The sequence below is a fragment of the Phalangium opilio genome, unplaced genomic scaffold (genome assembly GCF_054372755.1).
Source record: "Phalangium opilio isolate 3A_F unplaced genomic scaffold, DU_Popi_V2 ptg000046l_1, whole genome shotgun sequence".
Lineage (NCBI taxonomy): Eukaryota > Metazoa > Arthropoda > Arachnida > Opiliones > Phalangiidae > Phalangium > Phalangium opilio.
The window spans coordinates 580,366-591,240 of NW_028324169.1; the positions used below are offsets into that span (position 1 = coordinate 580,366).

At 40.1% G+C, this 10,875-nt stretch overlaps 1 non-coding gene across 1 annotated transcript; it reads left to right on the forward strand.

Moving 5' to 3' along the window:
• Positions 1 to 10,141: 10,141 nt before the first annotated feature.
• Positions 10,142 to 10,213, forward strand: TRNAY-GUA (transfer RNA tyrosine (anticodon GUA)). The gene has a single exon. It is a non-coding gene; the product is annotated as a tRNA-Tyr (tRNA).
• The last annotated feature ends 662 nt before the right edge of the window (positions 10,214 to 10,875 follow it).

The window sequence follows — 10,875 nt, forward strand, 5'->3', positions numbered from 1 at the left end:
ATCCAATATTATCGAACCTGCCACCGGTCGTACATCGTGGCTATCTTCACTAGTGATGGTTCCCAAGAAAAACTCCTCCGAAATAAGAATTTGCGTAGACATGCGCCTCCCGAACCGTGCCATCGTAAGGGTCCGTCATACACCTCCCAAAATCGAAGATATTATCCACGCTATGAACGGTATGACAGTCTTCACTCGTCTACATCTTAACAAGGGCTACCACCAAATTGAGCTTGATTCCGAATCCCGTGACATAACAACTTTCTCCACACATATGGGGCCATTCCGATACAAACGCCTCATATTCGGGGCCAACTCGGCTGCCGAAATATTCCAAAAAGCCATCGAAGACGTCATCAATGGTATCAATAACACTTTAAATACAAGTGATGATATTTTAATTGGCGGAAAAGACATCGAAGACCATAACATTAAACTGCGGATCGTCTTGACAAGACTTTCCGACGCTGGCCTAACACTCAACAAAGCGAAATGCGAATTCTCAAAATCAGAAATAACTTTCCACGGGCATATCTTTGGCCGTGACGGCGTTAAACCAGATCCCAGGAAAAAACAATGAACCTACTTTTGTCACTTCTAATAGAAGGGAGGTCATTGACCTCACGCTAGCCACGGAAAATCTTGTGTCTTCCGTGTCTAACTGGCATGTGTCTAATGAGCCGTCTCTGTCGGATCATAGGCACATCTGCTTTACTGTCGCGACTACCTCTGTCCCGGCGGGGACGGAGATACGCAATCCAAAACGGACCAATTGGTCCGGCTATAGGGAAGACCTAATCCTACGCTACAGAGGGGGTCACACTCCTAAACTTACTTCACCTAAGGATCTTGATAGGGCTGCTGGTGACTTACAGTGCTCCATTATGGAGTCATTCCACCGGAACTGCCCACTTAAGACCGTTAACCGCTCGAGGCTTGTCCCTTGGTGGAACGCGGATCTCAGCCGGCTTCGTAAATGCACGCGCAGGCTCTTTAACAAAGCCAAGCGCACGGTGACTGGGCTGGATACAGGCAGTCCCTTAACACCTACAACAGGGCCTTTAGAGCTGCTAAGAAGGACTCCTGGCGGACCTTCTGTGAGCAAGTCTCCAATGTCCCTGCCACGGCTAGGGTCATGAAGATCCTAGCGCACGACAACACACATCGGCTTAATACTATTAAGCTGCAGGAGGGTGTGTACACTAAGTCTGGGGCTGAGACTCTCAAGCACATGCCGGAGGTCCATTTTCCTGACTCTACTTTAATCAATCCAACAAACACCGACTCTCTCTACCCTGTCTTGCACAGGGCTAAGAGGGAAGACTGGCTTGTAGCCAGACAGGTAGTCACGATTCCCAAGCTTCGGTGGGCTGTCGACTGTTTTGAGCCCTACAAGTCTCCGGGACCCGATGGGGTCTTCCCTCTGCTTTTGCAGGAGGGCTTAGACCACATCGCCTCTCCGCTTTGCATGGTCTAGAGACTCTGCATTGCTCTCGGTCACATACCTCGTGAATGGAAACGCTCTAATTGACAAAGCTTTAATTTGACGTATGTGAAACAAAGATGGGTTAAGAAGGTGAGGTCATGTTACAGGCCAGCAATGGAGGCCTTAGGATTTAGTCTGCGGGCACTCGGGCAAAGCTCTGTACTTCATTTTTTTCTTTAACAAATAGCGCTTTGTTTTAGAAAAATTTAACGGGCTTCATCTTCGTTACAGTATACAGCTAAATTAGCGAAAAAAAATTGAAGTATTTTTGAGGTCAGACTTTGGTTTTACGGTATCTTACACACAATTTTATTTTATCATCCTCAGATGAACGTCATGGAAATGAAAAACGGGTGAAAACCACTAGTAAGTATCATTAATCAGGGAGTAAGGAAGGAGGGTACACTATTTCGATTTGGCAACACCGTCCGGTAGAGACATTTTTCTTGCTCCTTTTTTTAATACGAACTAGGGCTATAGAGTAATGTCAGTTCTACGTATGCAAGCGTCACACCCTTCCATCTCTTAGCTCAGTGTCATCCCCCTTACTGGGCGCGTACAGTTTCCCCTCTTATAAAAGCGCGCATAGAGGGAGGGATACTACTCAATAAGCCTTACAGTTCAGAATATCACAGTAGTGATATCACAGTAAAAAATTATACATCACATTGTATCACATAATAATTGAATTGAATTGAGAGTTTATTGTGCACGAAAAAAGTTGTTTACAACTCACGAGAACGGGCACATTTGAGTACATTGCAAAATATATACAAATCACAATTATATATACAAGAATGTTTATACAATCACAAATAATCCTAATAACAGTAAATAACATGGAAAATTTACAAGAATAATTACATATTTAAGTGAACGCGAAGTTGCGACTTAAAAACATTAATTGATATAATTGAGACGAGTTCTTCGGGTAATGCATTCCAAATTGGAATGATACGACGGATAAAAGAAAATTTAATGCGGTTTTTTTGAAGGGGTGGTAAAATATTTTACGACTATCGCCTCTCGTGGCAACGGCACTAGAAGGAAATGGAAATAGGTCTTGAGCAGGATTTATAAGAATTTTAGGTCTAAATAAGTACGTCTGGTTTTGAGTGGGAGCCAGCCTAACTTATTGAGCCGAACCTCGAGGGAGTGATGAGAGAGGGAGCGGGGGATACGCGTTAGATGGATCCCCAGATATCGACATTCATTTTGTAGAAGCGGCGCAGACGCTAGAGGTAGTAGCGGCCTATGCTCGTCGTAGATTATAATTGGATGTCCGGGAGGTATGAAAATACTATCTCCATTATCAATATCTTCCATTTTTACGTACATCAAAAAGGGGGTGGCAGGGGTCAAGCAAGTTACACACGCCAAAGGCAGAGTGGACCCTCTTTTTTCCCTTTTTGATTATAGAAATTTTTGGGGCGACAAGTACTTGTTGAAATATAATGCTAAATTAAGGCTTGAGAAGCTCGACTACAGACTTTATGCTTGTTAATACTCGGATTAAATGTTTGTTATGTTGAAATAATGAATTTAAGCGTAGAATACATTCTTAAATACAAACTTTTTCAATTTGCCCTAAAATTACCAAATGTTAATGAAATAGCGTCCGAGTTTTATTTATCATAGCTACTGCTGGTGTTATTTGTTACCAGCAATTAAAATGAAAAGGCAAGAGTTAGTCATCAAAACAATTATCATTAAGTTTCCAACGTTAGAATTTCATTCCTCTTTTAGACTTTTTAATATCCTATAAATATTTTCTACATTCTGCAGCCTTCAATTTTTGTAATATTTTTCAGGCTTCAAGATGCCTGTTAGTTTCGATGAAGAATACCAGTCCCAAATTGAAAATCCAAGTAAGTAAAGTGATGTTACTTACTGTGACTATCCCAACCCGGTTTTCCTAATTTTTAAATTTATGTAAGGCACGACATCAATGGAATCATTCCAGTTGGCGATTATGTGGGTTTAGAATTTTTAAAGTATTTTGGATATAGTGAAGGTAAGATAAACTTTTAAAGCGAATTTGTTAGGTTAATAACGTTTATAAAGAAAACTGAGAAGCCAGGGAATTTTGATTTTAACGGACTTCCATCTTAAAGTCGCTCATATAAAAGGGTTCGTACACTACCTGTAAATCCTGGAAAAGTCAGGGAAATTGAAAATGGACTCAAAAAGGTCAGGGAAAAGTCAGGGAAATTGAAAATTGACGTAAAAAGTCAGGGAAATGTCAGGGAAAAATATATTAAAAATATATTGTAGAGAAATTTTAAGTCTGGATAATAGTATTAGGGTAACCACACTCAGATTTGACCAAAGCCCGAAATTCGCAGAGTTCGCTTCGCTCGCTCCGGTTATTTGTGATTTACCTAGATTAAGTTGAATTTAAACGAAATAGTCGGCTTATTTTTATAACAATAACAACTCGTGCAAAAATGATTCAAGTGAATTTAGATGGGTTTTCATATATGTTCGCCATGTATGTTATTGCTAATAGTCAGGGAAATTTGTGGAATTTAGTCACGGAAAACCTGGAAAAGTCAGGGAATTTCATTCCAACAATTTTGTATGAACCCTGTTTAATTAATATATCTATAACCACTTATAAAGTAAGTATTGTGAAAATTGATAGACAAGAGCTTCATATCTGGCTGTCGAATGTTTTCTTTATTGTTTCACACCGATTTTCTTTAGTCCCTTTTTATTATCATTTGACAGTTTGCCGTCATGGATTCAAGCAAATCGGACATACAAGAACAGGGTCGCAAATAATAAATCTCGTGCGCTACTTTGAAGAAAAAGTTAAATTGCCAGCCAACTCCGCATTATTGATATCTGTTGGGAATTTTGGAACTTCAACAAGTTAGTATATTCAAGAACAGATTCAGGAGACCATAAGATCGTAACTTGGCTGCGCTGTGCTGGATCCACAAAAGGGGAAGATTTTACCTATAAGTCACTAGTGCCGCTAAAAACCGATTCTATCGCGTTGCCGACAACCAAAAGTTCATAAGATATGCTCTATTATTATTCAATTTCAGACTGAAAAGGTTGTTGTGTAGTTAAGTATGTAAAACTTCATTTATTTTCTTAAAGAGGTGCCTGGTGAGGCGCTAACCAAAGTTTAAGTACAGACAAATTCGAGAGATTGACTAACAAACGTTGTGTAGTCAGCTTTCAGTAAAGGTAACCCATTATAATGTATGGAAAGTCTCAAATTTATAGGACATGTCTTATAAACTTTTGCTTGGATGTTTTTTTAAAGCGCCAGTGTTATTATTCCACATTCTTGTGGTATCCTACATCCATTATTTTATTCATACAATATGGAGATAATACCCATTAATATCACTTTCGAATTATCTCACTTTTACATTGAAACTGTCTCTAACGCTATTTCATATTAATTATAGTATGCTAGAACAAATGACATGGAGCATTTCACGACACTGACAATGTACATTATCAAACTCCTTCAAAAATTAAAAGGCAAAGAGGTTTTTTTCATGGGACTCTATTCTCTAAGGTCCTTTTGGAGGAATTTCGATCCGAATCTTTTCATTCGGCGTCAATTTCTCCGAATGAAAATAAAACGTATTCTGTAAGCACCTTATCCTAATCATACGGTGATAACCTCACCGAATCATTCGGCGGCCGTAAGAGACGGCCGAATCGGGCATTCGGAGTTTTTACCGCCTCTTCCCTCCATCAATATTAGATTCGCGGAACTTTCGCCGGAGTTTTCTAGTATTTATTTTTCCCCGTACCTTTTTGCTGGCACCTTGGCTGCGGTTCATATTTTTTATTTAGTATGGTTGCTTTTTTTTTTCAACTCAAGCTTCATCGTTTTCGATTTGAGCATGGTTATCGCATTGCCCATCGCGATTTACGACTTCAAAGGGTTTTTCGAGACTTAAAATCAAGCGTGGGCAAAATTTTAGGTTAAAGCGGGAAATGGCTTTAGGCCTTGGCGGGCCTTGGCGAAATCTACAAGGTAGAAGGTAGATCGACGGCTTTTTGGTAGATTTAAAGGTAAAAAAACGTCGTTGAATTTATCGTACATTTAAGGGATAATTTCGCGAGATCCAATTACTTAACACAGATTTAATTGTTCATTTTAATATTTTTTCAACCAGGGCTTGTAAGTTAGAGCCACCTTTCTTTGACCAATTGCATCAATTATTAATTAGGCCTGTGCGAGTACTCGGTAGGACTCGAAAGCTAGATCGAGGCTCGATAAGCAACTTTTGAAAGGCTCGACAAGTTTTCGAGCCTCGGAAAAAAGCCCGATAAAAGCTCGAGACCAAGGCTTAAGGTTTTCGAGGTTCAGTCAGTGGTCTGTGAGATTCGAGATTAGGTTAAAGATCAAGAATTACCACCTAACACAATGTACTGAATGTTGAGACGCTGCAGTGACGCGCGAAATAGGAAATAATTCTAGTTGGTGCCTTGTTTGTAAGGCCACATTTGATTGGCGTAAGTTTTACTTCCACTTTTGAGCAAAGAAAAAAATTAAAAATCATTCTTGAAGTTTTAGTTTTACTTTTATGCATAGGCAAGTTGGGAAAACCAAATTATTACCTCTCCGAGTCAAGACGACTACTTACAAACTTATTTACCCAGATATGGAAAGGTTTCTTTTTTTTATGAATAAATACTGAAGTTAAAATTTATGAAATATTAAAGCAGTATACAAAGCATAGCAAATATACAGTAAATCAGACGACATTCTACATCCAATAAGGATATACTTGTACACATTAAAATCATCCGAGGGGGGAAAAACGGGAAATGAAGATTTAAAACTTTGGAGGGATATTACCTTTACGTGTTTCTAAAGGCCCAATTTTCTACTCCTCAACTGTATGCCCTCTATGTTCAAAGTCATATTCACAACAGGGTTGCCATGTAAACACTATCCTCTCGTTTCACCTCAACGATTGTCTTAGTTTGTCAACATGACTGTTAACGTTACATAGCACCAAAGCTTATTTGTGGCTACACACACTGAAAGTAAATACGCACCATAAAAAGCATGAAAACACGAAGCTGTAATCCGATTACGATCAGACCTTTCACTGGTCTGGGCTGCGTTCAGTAGAGCTCACCAAAAAAGACAGTGGATTTTGGAAATGTTTACCGGTGAACTCTGTCGTCATGGCTTTTCTCCAGTCATCGGCGTTTTAAAAATGACGCTATCGCAATAAAGCGTGCAAGGTACCAAGGCTTAACAAAAATTGTTTGATAACAAATTTATAGAGATAGATATCAACAACGTTTATGATTAAAATTAGATCAACTGGTTACACGCCAATTAAATAGCTATAGTCCCATCAGAATCATCAAGAGCTATTTGTATTAATTCCTACATGGTTTTTCGCCAAGCTGAGAACTACGCGCTTCACGTCACGTTATCCAAAAACCCGACTATTTTCTTTGAAGACCGCGCTGGCTCAGCGCTGAGCACCGTGACGTCAAAATTCAAAAACAAAATCCCGTTATGCATGACACTGCTAACAGCGCTGGGCTCTGCTTAACGCGGACCAGATTTCCACCATGATTATAAAATCTAAGCCTAATTATTTAAAAGTGTATTTAACTTTCGGCTCACTCTGAACCGTTAATGTCTCTGCATTACAGAAACGAAAACCAAGCGTTTACTTTTTGGTTCACTAGGCCTATTGACAAATAAAAGTTCATTTGATCAACATAGTAGGCCTAGCGTTCTTCTTGTAATCAGTTTAGAAAGGATTATTCTATAAACAGATGTAGTATAGCTTAAGTAATATATAAACATCCATTTCAAATAATAATATAAAAAATATTCTTGGGATATCAAAATGAAACAGAGCTTTATAGCTACAAAACCACTAAAGGCATCGAAATTACGAAAAATAATTCCATATATTAATTTTGCATTATGAGAAAACCAAATATTACGGTTTTGTAGGATTTCTTTCCACAAAACACAAAGCGATCTGCTAACGCGGTGCACTAGTGTAACAACGGACGGACACACACAGACTAAAGCATAGACTGCTTTTTAACTCTTTCTGTTTAAATTTTGAGTTAAGAAACAAGATTATCTTAAATATTAAAATAAATATAATTAATATTGAATATTTTCTTCGTTAGTTGTTCGCCTTATTGATCGTTACATCGCGTTGATAAAGAACAATTAAACATTCTTGAGAGTCTTGACTAATATTGGAGTTTGAAATGAAGCATACGACGGTTGCTTCGCCTTACTCAAATAGGTAGTATATAAGGGTTTCGAATCGAAGTTAAGGATAAGAACAGCGCAACTGCGTGAACCTTTGGTGGAAGCCCCGCCTTAGGGAGGCCGGAGGTTTCTCATAACCCTGGCCGATCGCCGCGTATGTCTTAACCTTAAGGATGATGTTGGAGTTGAAGCCAGGTGTGCAGACTGGTGTCCATGTGGGATGAACAAAAACAAAGACTAGAAGATGGTGCCGTAGAAGCCAATATATACAGACTGGTGTCCATGTGGGATGGACAAAAACAAAGACCAGAAGATGGTGCCGTAGAAGCCAATATATACAGACTGGTGTCCATGTGGGATGGACAAAAACAAAGACCAGAAGATGGTGGTGTAGAAGCCAGGTGTACAGACTGGTGTCCATGTGGGATGGACAAAAACAACGCCCAGAAGATGTTGGTGCTAGAAGCCAATGAATACAGATGTGGAATGGACAATTGACTAGTCAGATAAAGTAATAGTGGCCAATTGAATTGTGGATAGCCTAAAGTTTTGAATTTTCCGGGAACTGTGAATGCGTTCCGGAAATAGCGAACACATTTGCTTCGATTCGGAAACTGCGAACGCGGTCCCCTGGGGTGTAAGTCAATAACAACAGCCTGACACACACACACCCCGACACGGCCGTTACAGAACCTCTCTTGGACTACGTCACACGGAGAGGTAATAATTTTAAAACAGTTAAAGGTAGCGCATCAAGGGGTTATTCACTCAAATATTTTGTACGCCTGTTAAGTACGGTTTGAATTGGTTACTATTACGAGCCCAGCCCGTGGGTCGTCTTGTTGTCTAAAGTCTAGACAAAAAAATTGTTGCGTGAAAAACTGATATGGTTTCCGCAGTTTAGGGCATCACGGCGTAAGGGGCATCATTCTACGGACCGTAGAAAACGGTAGAATGATGCCCCTTTCGTCGTGATGCCCGGGGCGGGCCGCCCCCCGCCCCCACTCTGGCTACGGCACTGATGGGCTCTTTCGTTTAAGGATAAAATATATGATTGAGAGTTGGTAATTTGAATATTCAGTTCACTTTGTATGTCAATAATTACATTGGCTACAATTTTCACTGTTGAGGTTTCGTGTAAAGCTTCTTTGCAGGTCAAAGTTTCCTTTACATTTCCATCCTTTGTTTGACGCTTTTAAAATTCCCAATTTAAGATGTAGTTCAATGGCTAGTGTACATTGCCTACCATCCATTTGATCATTGTAGCCACCTGAGCCTCGTATATGGCAAAAAGTAAGCTAAACTATGTCACTAGAAAGTTTTCTTGTTAGAACATAGTGAAACCCTGCGTGAAGTAGATGCTTTATTAAGGCCACCGTGGTATTAGTTGTTACGGTCAAAGCTTCAAATGTTTCTTTCCATTTGATCACTCGCATTATCCTGGATTTGTTTAATGAAGGGCAAAAACTTGTTCCAGTAAGAAGGTTGCAGTTATATCATGGGTTTCCTTGGCGGCTTCTTTTAATTTCTCAAACTGAATGTTTCTCATGTCTTTTTTCTCCTGTCGCAGTTCTTTATTCTTGTTTAATAAATTTCCTACTTTTTGGATTAATTTTTCTATTTTTTCTTCATTTTACAAATAGTTTTTCCCGAGTTTTTCCTTAGAGCCACCTTCATAGTTCCAACAATCCTTTCCGAGAGTCCCCCGAACCAGGGGGCTCTTTCCGTTATATACTTCCATTCTACGCAAAGGAAGCCCAGTTTTTCCTTTAGTCTTTTTTGCTCTGTGGTAGAGCATTCGACTGCAGATCGAGAGGTCCTTGGTTCAAACAAGAGTTCTCCCTATAACAGCACGGATCATTGCGTTTATTTTAGCTTAATTGACATTACGCGTATGATACAAGGGAACAGCTCAATGGTAGAGCATTCGACTGCAGATCGAGAGGTCCTTGGTTCAAACTCGATTTCGCCCTATAACAGCACGGATCATTGCGTTTATTTTAACTTAATTGACATAACGCGTATGATGCAGGTGGAATAGCTCAGTGGTAGAGCATTCGACTTCATATCGAGAGGTCCTTGGTTCAAACCCGAGTTCTCCCTATAACAGCACGGATCATTGCGTTTATTTTAACTTAATTGACATTACGCGTATGATGCAGAGGGAATAGCTTAGTGGTAGAGCATTCGACTGCAGATCGAGAGGTCCTTGGTTCAAACCCGAGATCGCCCTATAACAGCACGGATCATTGCGTTTATTTTAACTTAATTGACAAAACGCGTATGACGAAGGGGAATGGCTCAGTGGTAGAGCATTCGACTGCAGATCGGGAGGTCCTTGGTTCAAACCAGAGTTCTCCCTATAACAGCAAGGATCATTGCGTTTATTTTAACTTAATTGACATAACGCGTATGATGCAGGGGGAATAGCTCAGTGGTAGAGCATTCGACTGTAAATCGAGAGGTCCTTAGTTCAAACCCGAGTTCTCGTTATAACAGCACGGATCATTGCGTTTATTTTAACTTAATTGACATAACGCGTATGATGCAGGGGGAATAGCTCAGTGGTAGAGCATTCGACTGCATATCGAGAGGTCCTTCGTTCAAACCCGAGATTGCCCTATAACAGCACGGATCATTGCGTTTATTTTAACTTAATTGACAAAACGCGTATGACGAAGGGGGAATGGCTCAGTGGTAGAGCATTCGAATGCAGATCGAGAGGTCCTTGGTTCAAACCCGAGTTCGTCCTATAACAGCACGGATCATTGCGTTTATTTTAACTTAATTTACATAAGGCGTATGACGCAGCGGGAATAGCTCAGTGGTAGAGCATTCCACTGCAGATCGGGAGGTCCTTGGTTCAAACCAGAGTTCTCCCTATAACAGCACGGATCATTGCGTTTATGTTAGCTTAAATGACAAAACGCGTATGATACAAGGGAGTACCTCAGTGGTAGAGTATTCGACTGCAGATCGAGAGGTCTTTGGTTCAAACCCGAGTTCGTCCTATAACAGCACGGATCATTGCGTTTATTTTAACTTAATTGACATAACGCGTATGATGCAGGGGGAATAGCTCAGTGGTAGAGCATTCGACTGCAGATCGGGAGGTCCTTGGTTCAAACCAGAGTTCTCCCTATAACAGCACGGA